Source organism: Lolium perenne, chromosome 1 (assembly GCF_019359855.2).
Source record: "Lolium perenne isolate Kyuss_39 chromosome 1, Kyuss_2.0, whole genome shotgun sequence".
Classification (NCBI taxonomy): domain Eukaryota; kingdom Viridiplantae; phylum Streptophyta; class Magnoliopsida; order Poales; family Poaceae; genus Lolium; species Lolium perenne.
The window spans coordinates 105,877,368-105,890,795 of NC_067244.2; positions in this window are offsets into that span (position 1 = coordinate 105,877,368).

Here is a 13,428-nt window from a genome sequence, read left to right on the forward strand (position 1 = left end):
AGAGGGAGAAATTCCACTAAATGAAAAACCCTAAAAATCCTCACATATGCCATATGGCATTTTTATAAATTTTGACCCTAGACCAATTTGGTCTTCACCATTAGTTGAATAATGTTATTAAACACTTATTACAACTTTTGGAATCAAAGAATCACAATTCAAATGCAATTCAAACCCAAATCTAGCTCACATATGATAATGGTCAAAAGTGACAATTATAGTCTGATCACCACTTTGAGCCTTTGCCATTCAATTTTCCCAAACCAAATCTTGCTAACTCTTTGCACCATTTCAAAGTCAACATCAAGGTGAACAACTTTGGTCAAGATCACCATGCCAAAATCATCTTGGATCATGAGCAATGCTCATCCAAAGTCACAACTTTTTAACATATGGAACATTCTCCACTTAGCCATTTTTGCCAATTCTTGAAATTCTAAATTTCCACCACCACCTCAAATCCTCTCTGGTCAAATACAACTTATATCAACACTCACATTTCAAAAAGATTCATCATTTGAATTATTTCAAATTTGGATATTTTTGCAAATTACAAATTTGGGCACTATTTGCAACTATTGCAAATAGTGATTCTACTCCACCTAAACTATCCTAACCTACACCATTGTGTCCCCTGGTCCCCTCTAACCCTAAATGATGCATAGTAATGCTAAGGAGAGGAGGAGGGAAGCTAGGGCATGGCCATGCCGGCCATGTCGCCGAGCCCGACGACCTCCCCTCTCTCCCCTTGCATCCCTGCCCTGGCCACTGCGCCACAGCACGCCACCGCGTCTCCTACTCCACACTAGCACCGCCATGGTCGAGCTCGAGCACGACACCAACCGGACAACGCGCGTCCAGCACACGCCCTGGACGCCGCTCGTGTCGCACGCATGCACGCCCTGGACACGCCCAGTACACGCGCCACGCCACCACCTCACTCACGCCCTGGACCCGCTCTCGACACCTTGAGCATCCACTCGCCACCTGGAAGCCGCCAGACAACACCTCGACCAGACCCTGGACCGCCGCCGCCGTGGACGGGGAAGAAGATCCCGCGAACGCCGCCGCCAGACATGGAAGCAACGCGAGCTATTCCGACGCTCCCCGACCAAGGCGCCATTGCCCGGTAGCATCGCCTGGACCCGTAGAGCATCGCCATGACCTCGCCTAGCTCGACCAGCCATCGGAATCGCCGCGCCATGGTCGACTGCCACCCTGCCCCGCAACCCTCAAGCAATGCTATAAAAGGAGCACTCCCCTTGATGATCCAAGCACACCACCGCACTCCCCATCTCTCACTGCCTCTCAACCACCTCACCACTCCCTCGATTCACACCGGAGCAAGGCCAATCGGGAGCTCGCCACCGCGGAAGCTCTGCAGCAATCGCCGGCGAACCAGGCCACCTCAGGCGACGCCACTGCTACCAGTCGCTCTGCCGTCGTCCACAACTTCACCGAGCATATTGTCATCCCTCGCTGGAGCCCTGGTTAGCCCTCCGACCCCCTACCTGAGCCGCCGGTGAACTCCCCTCTCGCCGGCGGGACGATGAACCACGTCCGTTGGATCTTGATCTAATCCAACGCACCACACTCGCCCATACCGTTTCGGGTTAACTGAGCCGCTGACATGCGGGACCCTTTGTCAGCGCGCCGCGCGTCACTGGACCGTGGCTGGGCTGGCTTGGGCCGTTCAGTTTGAATTTGGCCCAGTAGTGTTTCCCGCCGGCCCTTTTAGTTCAAATGTGATTTAAACAAATTCAAATAGTTTCAATACTGCTGCCACTTGGAAATTCAATAGATTTAAATTGGCTAAACCAAATTTTATGAACTTTATATTGTTGGAAAGCTAGAGAAATTATCTGCAACATGCCACTGGTCCCATGACCAGATTCCTTGTAGAATTAATGTGATAAAAATAACAAGGCAGGGACTTTTCCCTATTCAAATAATTATTAAAAATCAACCAAAATAGATATTGAGTTAATTCCAACTCTAATAGCTCACATTTGACTTACAATAATTGTTTATGCAATAAAATGGTGTGGTCACTTTGCATGATCATGCCCTAGTTTAATTAATGGATCATTTGACTAGTTTATCTAGTTGATATTGTCCAAAACTATTAAAGTAAATTATGTGGAGTCTTATACTTCATTTAAACTTGTCTCACATGAATTCATGGGATGTTTGGACCCCTGGTCCCAAACTCTCTTATATGAATTACTTGAGATTTAAATCATATGTAGTGATACTAAATGATATGAGGTGATCTACCTCATTTAAATCATTTTCCCAAATGATGATGATGATGAACATTTGACTTAGGTCAATATGAGTTCATATATGATTGTTTGAGAAATTAAATCTTAAGAAGATTTCAATGAGAGGAAATTATTTCTCAAGAACCCTATGGAAACTATCATTTACATATTAAATACAAAGAAGTGAATTCTATTTCAACCACACCACCCATGCACCCTAAGTAGATTATTTGTGTGCATAGAATAGTTTGTGTGTTTATATGTGATGTATGGAATAGCCATTGAATTAGTGAGTAATTATACTCTTATTCAAATTTAGACGGTAGCATCGGAGAGTACGCCGAAGAAGAAGGTTGGTACCAAGAGGAGGAGGAGGAACAGTTTGAGAACTACCAAGGCAAGCTAATATTCTTGCAAAGTGCAAAGCCCCTTGGGGAAAGGCACCATGATTCTTACCTTTTCTTACATAAACCTATCCCAAGTTTTTACATTACAAGTTTCTACTTGTTTTCTCAATAAGTTACTTTTATAGTTAACTTTGGTCAAAGTACAAGTTGGTTACTAGAGTAGTGAAGTTAGTCTCCATCAAGCAAGCAAGATAGCACCCCTCATGATTTAGAGCTAGTACTAATGAAATAAAACTTGACTACTCTAGATGGGAACAATGTGAATTTTGAAATGAAATTGAAACCTTGGAATGATGATGCATTCCATTGAATGAATTTTGAAGGTGAATATGACCAAGAGAAGATGGTGATTTTTGATAAACAATGATGTTGGTTTGAATGCGATACCTTTCCAATTATTAAGTACCCCCACAATACCTGATTATGGGTAGGGCTTAACTGGAAGTTTATGCGTCTTAGTATGGGTTCCCTCTGAACACACGTCATAGGGGTTATGCTTGAGGCTGCCTCCGTTGTTGAGAAACGATGTGAAATTGAGGTGAATTGTACGGCCAAGCCCTGTGCAGTTCCCAGGTTGACAGTTGGTCTTCACTGGGAGGCCAAGCTCATGGGGAGAGGTGCTCATACTAGGATTTGTAAGTGAAAGGTTATGGTTGATGATCCGCGTACTGTGTTACGATGATTCGGGGTAATCCCGATGGATGAAATCAAATGTTGTGGCACAAGTGTGCAACCTCTGCAGAGTGTAAACCTATTCGAATAGCCGCGTCCACGGTTACGGACGGTTGGAAAGGCCATACAGTTTCTGATGTCATATCTTTGAAAATAATGTTGAAAGATGATGGTAAAATGACTTGTGGTGAATTGAATTGAAATCACCACTTGAATGGTGGGAATGACACTAATGTTCCCACTTGAGTTAGTTAGCACTTGAATAAGCTTTTCTCAAACTTTGTGAACTAAAACTAGCTTTATGCAAATAAACTAGAGCTTAGCACACCCTACTAGAAATGTCTAGCACTTACATTAGTATTAGTTTGCGAGTACTTAAAGTACTCACGGCTTTGTCCCTGGCTATTCAAATGGCCAGAGTATGAAGAGGAACAAGGAGATGACCAGCAGGACGCCTACGACAACTAAGCGCCTTCCGACGTCAAGCGTTGGTATGTGGACTAGAGAGTCCTTGTATCTTACGCTTCCGCTATGTTGAACTATGAACTTGTGTTTGTTCGTTGATCAATAGATCAACTATTTGTGTAATATGTATCATGTGATTCCAAATTTGTAAGACTTATGGTTTGTAATGAATGATGACTGTGATACTTAACTATTATGCCTCGCAACAACAATATTCCTAGGATTGCGATGTATGACATAATAGGCATTCGGACTTAAAAATCCGGGTGTTGACAGTTATCCTCTCAGAACGAAAATGTTTCTTTTCTTGGATTTTGTACCAACAGATTTTTGGTTTATTTTTTCTTTCCATCCCTGCCGCCTTTAAAACGTTGACCACGCTGCTGGCGCATGGGTCCCCGATGTCAGCCTCCCCGTATTAAGAAACATGTGATATCTTGATTATTTTGCAGACAATAAACAGTGTATTTTGCTCTCAGCTATTGCAAAGGGATAAATTAAATCTTTATTTTTACATAAACAAACTTATATGTTGAATCTCCTTGTTTTTTTTTTGTTTTTGCAAGGCATAGGACTTTCCTGTTTTGGAATGGGCTGAAATTGTACGAATCAAAAGGCGTCCAGCGGGATAGTTTGAAGGCCCAGATGGCCAGAAACAGCCCAATTGAAATATTCCTTTTCTTGGATTTTTTGACACCCTTATTTCTGGCTACTTCCTTTTTCTTTTGGTCATGTGCCGCCTTGGAAACATTGAGACCGCGGCTGCAAAATGGGACCCGCATGTCATCCTCTATGTACAATAGAAGTTTCTTTTCTTGGATTATTTTTGGCTCCTGATATTTGGCACTTGTCTTTTTCTTTCGATCTAATGCCGACTTTGAAACCTTCAGACCAGTGCTGCAAAATGGGACCCGCATGTCATTCTCTATGCACAATAAAGTTTCTTTCCTTAGATTATTTTTGGCTCCTGATATTTGGTCACTTTCCTTTTCCTTTCGATCTCATGCCGCCTTAGAAACGTTGAGGAAGCTGCTGGCTCATGGGTCCCGCATGTCATACTCTATGAACAATAAAAGTGTCCTAAATTGGATTTATTTTTTCCCCTAATTTCTGGCTATTTTTTGCCGTTTTCTTTTGATCCCCTGCCCCCTTTGAAACGATGAGGACGCTACTGGCAGGTCGGTCCCACATCCTCTATGAACAATAAAATTTTCCTATGATGGATTTATTTTTGACCCCTTTTGATCCCCTGCCGCCTTGGAATCATTGAGGATGCTGTTGCCTCATGGGTCCCGCATGTCAGCCTCTCAGAACGGTAAATGTTTCTTTTCTTGGATTTTTTTACCAACTGATTTTTGGCCTTTGTCTTTCGATCTCCTGCCACCTTTAACACGTTGGGGACGCTGCCGGCTCAGGGGTCCCACATGTCAGCCTCTATGAACAATAAACCTTTACTTTGTTTGATTTATTATTGACCCATAATTTCTTGGTATTTGCCTTTTTCTTTCGATCTCATGCCGCCTACGAAACGTTGAGACGCTGTGGCTCTTGGGTCCCTGTCAGCCTCTATGAACAGTAAAAGTTTCCTTTGTTTGATTTATTTTTGACCCTAATTACTGGCTATTTGCCTTTTTTTTATCCCCTGCCGTCTTTGAAACTAAGAGGACGCTGCTGGCCCATGGGTCCCACATCTCAGCCTCTCTGAACGATAAACCTTTCCTTTCTTTTTTTTCGATCCAGTGCCGCCTTGTAAACGGTGAGACCGCTCCTGCAAAACGGGACCCATATGTCATCCTCTATGTACAATAAAAGTTTCTTTCCTTGGATTATTTTTGGCACCTGATATATGGTCACTTGCCTTTTTTTCCGATCCCCTGCCGCCTTTGAAACGTTGAGGACGCTGCTGGCTCGTGGGTCCCACATGTCAGCCTCTATGAACAATAAACATTTCATTTCTTGGATTTATTTTTGACCGCTGATTTCTGGCAACTTTGCTTTTTCTTTCGATCCCCTGCCGCCTTTGTTAAAGTTGAGGACCCTGCTGCAAAATGCGTCCCACATGTCAGCTTCTCTGTACAATAATTGCTTCCTTTCTTGGATTTTTTTTCCACGGCTGGTCGATGGGTCCACGATGTCAGCCTCTATGTACAAGAAATATGTGATTTCTCGATATGTTTTAACCCGAGATATGTAGGATACTTGCTTTTTTTCGATCCCTTCTGTTTGTCTTTACCTTCAAATGTTGAGGTACGCTACTGGCAAATGGGTCCTGCTCTAGCATTCTCAACTGAAGGAAAAACTGAAATATTGCCTATTCATTTGTTTTTCGTACTCCATGCACCTAATCCATACTAACTGTTGATCCAGGTTTTAATTCAACTTAACTAGTTCAAATTTGATCTACGAGGAAGTATGTAATATATTTTGGGTTCACAACACTACACTTGTTAACAACAATCTAATGAAGAGGTTTGTCATTTTTTTAAATTACAAATACACTCAAAGATCTTGCAAACTGATAGAATAAATCTTGGAACTTTAAATAATTTATGAAAATTTTGAAATCGACTATATGAATATATCAAAATATAGATCCCATGTAGATGCGCATACTGGCTATGCGCATTTAAAAAGAATCATAATCATAATTGATACGAAATAAAAATAACTTTATATGTAGAATCTCGGTTTCTTGAGGGCCAATCATAGGATCTCCGTGTTTAAATTAGGAAGGGCCCCAATGGCATGAGTCGGAGGCCCATTAAATGTTTTTGGATTGTTATCAGCGAAGTAAGCAGGCTAACAACAATCACCATGTACATGGCCGACGGCAGCCCAAAAGTACAAACAATTGGCCCATGCAGGGAAGGTAGTACTTTTTTTTATTGGGAAGGTTGTCTGGGCTAACCACACAAAAAAAGTGGTGCTACATGGGGTAGCACTTGAACCCGGAATGAGACCATGAACAGGTACTTAGTTCTTAGCTATCTATTTTTGATCCAACGTCCAAATCTACAAGTCAACCAACTGTTCATCTATGCTTGCTGATGTCAAGGCACTGGATCCTGGATGCTTGAACCCATGATCGTTACTGAGGGTTGCCTATTTGCACATAATATGTTTTGTCAGCGGGCACTTCACTAGTTTGTGCAAAACATATCCAGCGCAGGATTCGAAAAAACATCTCATTTTTTTCTTTACAGAAACAACAGAACATCTCATGGTCATCACAATCCAGCCAACGTAAGCACATAATAATTAATAGTACAACTAGAGAGCTGTACATATAAATAAGGTTTGTCAAGCTTCATGCACTAGCCAACGCAACCAAAAGTCAGAACTGATGGAAAGGGCTAGGCAATCCACTTATACATCTCAACACCCCTCCTCACGTGTGACCAGAAGAAGGGAAGAGGTCAACACAAGGAGACTCTCAAGAGGCATATACGTGGACTCCGAGGAGGGCAACGGAGGGCAGCACCAATTTTTAGGATAAATTACGAAAGCCAGGTCTCGAACTCGAGACCCTGGGCTCTGATACCATGCCAAGCTTCATACACAAGCCAACACAACCAAAAGTCCGAACTAATGGAAAGGGCTAGGCAATCCACTAATCCAGTAATGGTACCATCATGTTCACCACAATGCATCATTATACTATTATAGACCAGCTCTCTCTACAGAACATTTGTAAGACAACTTAATACAGCTGTGATTCATTTTGTTGCCCCAGCGATCGGTGATAACCTGAACACCATATAACCTTCTCACAGCAATTGTAACCAAACATGAGCACCTGCAATGATTTGGTGTCAATCTTCTTGAAGGTCAGGAGGTATCCTACCTTCAAGTCATGTGCTTTGACAAACTCTGGCCATCCTGCGTCCATTAAAACATTGCCATCTTGTTGCTTCAGGTCCACAGTCCAGGTGCATGCAGTGGACATCTTCAGTTTGATGGACTCTGGACACCCACCGTAAAACCAGGGTAGAACACGACTGGGGATGGTAATCACCTCTAACTCCGATGTACATAGTACCTTGCAGAAGCTGTCAGCGGTATTCTCCTCATCGATGCGCCTAAACATCTTGCACACTGGGGCTGGCTCTACAGATGTCTCCTTCCATTATAAGCTCTATCCAAGCTTGAGCTTCTTGTTTGAACACTGCAAAAAAGAGGCCTCAATTAGATAATGCCTCTAGCTTCTGACCGTAATTCCAAGCAAATGCATAATCAAAGGCACCTAGCAAAGTCAGCGGATCATTGTTCTTATCGAACACACAGTCTGAACAATAAGCTTCTGAATCTAGCTAGGATGATATGTACAACCTTGTATCATCAAATTATTCAGCATAGTGTATCATTGTATCGCAGAAGCCAAATCGATATAAATAGTAGCTATGAGAATAGAAATCAAGCTAGCATGAGCCATGCATGCTTGCTGGCTAGGTCTAGCATCAGAGTAATGCATCTGCAGTTCATCATCCGCCAGTACAGATCGACCAAGCAAACAAAAAAAAATCAGCGTCGGCCTAAAGAGTCCATAAGCCAGACATGCATGCTCGGTGTCCTCATATGAGATTATCGGCCGTGGATTGACCAATATCATATTTGAACGATTATTATTGCACACATTAGATCCAGTCCCAACCTAGCTAGCATGCGTGCATGTGTAGCCCGAGTCTTTACCAGAGGATTAATATATACACTGGATGAGAGAAATAGTCTATATCAAACAATGCTAAGCAACCAGCAATACAGCTTAGATATAATAAAGATGTGACCGGCAACGCTAGTGATTCGGGGGAAACATACCGCCATTGCAGCCATGGACCGAGAGAATCGGGGATGCCGCGCCGCCTTAGTGGAGTTTTTAGGTGCGACGTCGCCGCATCCGTAGAGGACGGAGTCCAAGCCGCGTAGTCCGAGCGGTGGTGGACGCCGGTGGTGTAGGGAGAGGACTCAGGGGAGATTTACGGCGAGGGATCTGGGGAGATCTGAACATGAGGGGGCTGTGAGAAACTGAGAATGATACATCAGCAAGGGAATAAATGCGCGTGTCCCCCCGGTCAAAAAAAAATGCGCGTTTCTTGGAGGAACGAAGCCAGGTACGCAGGTATCCACACAGAAAACTTCACCCGGCGGGTCACTGGGCTTTATCAGTATCTGGTGGGGCCCGGACCTACATACCAGTGAGACAGGTCGTGTGGGTTATGATCCGATCAGTGTGCACACAGAAATTGCATTCAGAGCTAAGGGCCTCAGGCTACGTTGTACTATACAGTATATCCATTTATTTTGGTAAAATGAAAACGATACTCCATCTGATCCTCATTACTTGATGATAAAATGGATATCTCTACAACTAACAGTATCTCAAAAAAAAATGGATCGGAGGGAGCATTAAGAGGTGTCAAAAAAAACTGCAAACAAACATGGATGTAAGCAGTTGAGTATTAAACCAGTGCGTAAAATACCTTTATATCTCGACCATGTAACAATGAATATGAGAAGTTTTGGGGGTTTGACCATCTGCACTTGTGTTCGCTACAATCGTTCGCTACAATCAGATCAAAAAAATTGGTCACTTTTACACTTTCTAAAATAAAATGTTGAGCTCCATGTAGCTAGGTATAATACAAATCATCAGACCGCACATTGAAACTACCGCAGCATATCATAGTAAATTAAAGTAAAATAAAACATGTCTAACATATACTATATTAGCTAATTAACAAAGTCTCATCACATTGTATCTGATCCCCAGTTCAGCTTAATACAAAAACCAAGTTCAGCATGAAAATCAGCAGGGCACTACCCCAGGTCCAAAAGCAGCATCTAGTTAATTCAATAAAATATTGAGGTGTTTCAGATCCCCTCTTCCTAAAAGCACTGCAGATCATGCATGCAACTAAGGGTGATCAGCACAAAATATTACCCTCTGGGTGGAGGTGTTACAGTCGTAGATCAACACATTCATCAAGGAAGTGTCTTTCACCTCGAAGACGAGAATGTCATCGAGCTGCAGTTCATGCGCCTCTGCAAACCCGAACCAACCATCCTTCAAGACCAGTTCACCCTGGTACTCATCGATCTGCACATACCAGGCGCAGCCTACGCTGGTCTTGAGCTTGATAGGCCTGGGAAGAATCCCTTTCAGACATTGCTTGAATTCTCTGCGGATGACCAACATATACATGTCACCGTTGCCGTCCAGTTGCACATAGAAGCGCGAGGGCTGAGGAGGGTCCGCCGAGTGACCAACCCGTTTAGGGCGGCCTTTCTCTCGCCCTTTTAATATACAATGTTGAACTGCTGCATCACGCCTGCCCGTCACCTTTGGCTTTTTGGCTAGTGAATTTCTTTGAATTCTGAACTCGGGGGGGTGCAGAGGACATGTACAATCGACAGTCCTAAGACGTAGTTGCTCATTGACGTTGGAGCGAGTTTGCTTCTGCATCTAGTTAAGCACGGTATATATCAATCAACAGCATATAAATCAGAACGTAACATACATGGAGAAAATGCATCTAGCTATCTCTTTAATTAGTTTGCACAAAATCTAGCAGCAGCAAGACAATTTGATTTTACATGTACTGAGCAAGCTTTCAGACTTTCTGAAACAGGTAACATGGAGCATATATTTGTATGTTCAGACTGCGAAACCCTGCTCTGTGATGGATACTATTACTTAACATCTTTTTTTGCCAGAACTAGTACTTAATATCTACTGTTTCCCGTCATTAAAAAAACATTTGCAGAAGAATACTACTACGATTTCCCATCATTAAAGAAAAAAGAACTTGTTAAAACCCCAACTATCATTGACTACTTACACCTGCATCCTAGTGAGTTCAGGACAACTTACAGCCACTTTTGGTGGTGCCGCCACCGGAGAAGACCGTGCCGCGGGGGTTGGGGTCGGGGCCATTGGTGGAGCTGGTGCCGCCGCCGGGGACATCCGTGCCGAGCCGAGATGGTGCTTCCAGCGGAGAAGAAAGTACCGCAAGAGATGGAACCGACGCTGCCAAAGGGTAAGAAACGGATGTACCCGTAGATCCTTCTCTAGTCACGATCTGGATAGAAGAGACTGGGTGTCCATCAAGCTGCTGGAGGATGCGGTGGATCAAATCCGCTGATTTCAGGAAATATCGGCGATGTTCATCTGTGTCGGTGGCCGTTATCGCCAGGCAGCTGCCGGTGGAGGGAGGAGGCGAGCCGTTCATGGGAGTCATTAGTGTAAAAGAGGTGAAGTAGGTGGGAGAGATAGAGGGTTCGGGACTGAAGTAATTGTAGTCTGCTCTCTCTTTTTTACAAGCATGCGTCCTCAGGCAGATTTTTTTTTTAGATGCATACTCAGGCTGCTTTGTCAAACCAGGGCCTCAATGAAGCCCAGTTAACTATTTCTCCGCTAAAAGCGCGCTATAGCATATCTAGAGGGACCACGCTTAGTAATTTTGCTCGCTGAGGCGCTATTTGCGAAACAGCATGCTATATCGCCCTAAAACTTCATAGTGTTAGCGCGCTATTTTTTTCAGGCAAGTTGCTTTCACTTTTTCGTGGTGATGAACTACAATCTGTTGGTTCCACTTCTAAGTCAGAAGATAATATCGCTAATGCTAATATGTTTTAATAAATAATTTATACTATGTTGTTGCCTTGTGAAATGTTGATGTTAGCCTTCTAAAATACTTGAGATCTATTTCTATATGTGGTTATGTATGTATGATTCAGTCACTTTTGGACTATATATATCTATTCGCTCTAGTAAAATTATTTATTTTTAGGCTATATTTAGTATTATTTTGAAAATGCTATTTAAAATATACCACACTATTACCACGATATAGCGTTCATATCGTTTGAAGGAGGCTGCCGCTAATTCATTTAGCATGCTATTTTAAAACTTAAGACGCGTTTGGCGGCCTGCATCCAGGCTGGTGGGGAAATACCGTACCCAAGTGCTTAAAAGATTGCACCTTTTAGCAGGAAAACATTAGGGCACGTCCAACACAGGCGCTACTGCAAGGGCGCTAGGAATTATTTCCTCGTCGTTTGGCGGTTGGAGAGATGAATTCCTGCGGTAGGCCTACTATCGACGCAAAAGAAAGCAGGGCGTGAAACTCTTTTCACATGTCCTAGCTAAAGCACCGGAACCAACAGGAAGTCAGTCTGCCATCAGCAATTAGCGTTGCAAGGAGAGTACCTGGAGGATTTTACAATCTTTTGACATTCATTTGTTCTCTATTAGCGCCATATAGTATATAGCATTGTAATGCCCTTATACTCCTCTCAACATTAAAAAAAATGTGTGCATATACTAATAACAGTTGCTGAAATGAAACTAAAAATAAACAGACCTGCACGGTTTACGAAGGATGGAAATACAGAGTTCATCACCATCCGTTTTAAATTATAAGATTAGATTACTTCAATGTGGGCTACATACACACTAAAATGAGTAAACAGACACACTGAAATGGGTCCAGGTATATAAGATTCAGAAAAAAGGAAGAGCATCTTAAGATACGGAACAGATTACTGAATTGTTCAAACATATCGTACAAAAAAGATTATTTTCTCCAGAAAGATTCATGGCTCAGTTTAGGGTTGCATCAACATGCGGATAATTTTCAGACTAGGCTTAAACCACATTGTCGCCTGTCGGGGAAATCCCCAACCATCTTTTGGAAGGGTGATAACTCCCATGAGCTCATTTTCCCCTTGCTGCAGGTTACAACGACAAATACAACTAAATGCTGGTTCCCGAAATGCATAGTACGCGATGTACACACAATTTGACCTCATGAACGGAGTCGATGTTCCATCAGGAGCATTGCCATCATTTATCTTCAGGTTCATTGGATAATTCAGTCCAATGAACAGAGAGTGTGTGCCAAGGCTGTCAACTCGACTCCAATTGGGTCCAATCAGGGATAGATCTTTCTCAAAAATATGTATGACAGGGGCAGGATACTCTCGCAGGATAAGGCCATTACCATGATGCAGAACTTCTGCAGGCTCAAGGTGATCATTGCTACGTATATACCGATCATCATGGATGATCATCAAGCGCTTGCCATCGGCTGATCGAGCTAAAAACCATCTGCCAGACGGTTCCTTCATCGGTGATGGGATCACGAATGGCAGGGCAAGGTGGGCATCTGCATTGTAAACGGAGACAAAAAAAATAGTGTTTGAATGGCTCAGGAAGACAAAAATACCAGTAGCTGCAACTTCACATTTGTAGGATCAAATGGAGGATGCGGTCATTATACTTGTATAAAAACTCGAAGAAATAAAATTGTTCCCATTTGAGATGTATGTTAATTACACTCATATTCATTGATGGTAGATACATGTCTCAACCTTATCTGATCCATGATTGTAATGCTTTGAGTACATCGAATATTCAAATAAATTGAAAGTTTGCATGCATCAATTGATGAAGAGGCCAGGGCTAAGCTCCTTATTCATATTCTGATAAGAGCATGCAGTAACTAATTCAGGAATGCATTCATATACTGCAATAATCTGGTTTGGGTTGACAGATTAGTGCACTGCATATACTACTGTAATTCGTTTGTAGCAATGGTTCAGTCAGGTTAGGATAATTAAAT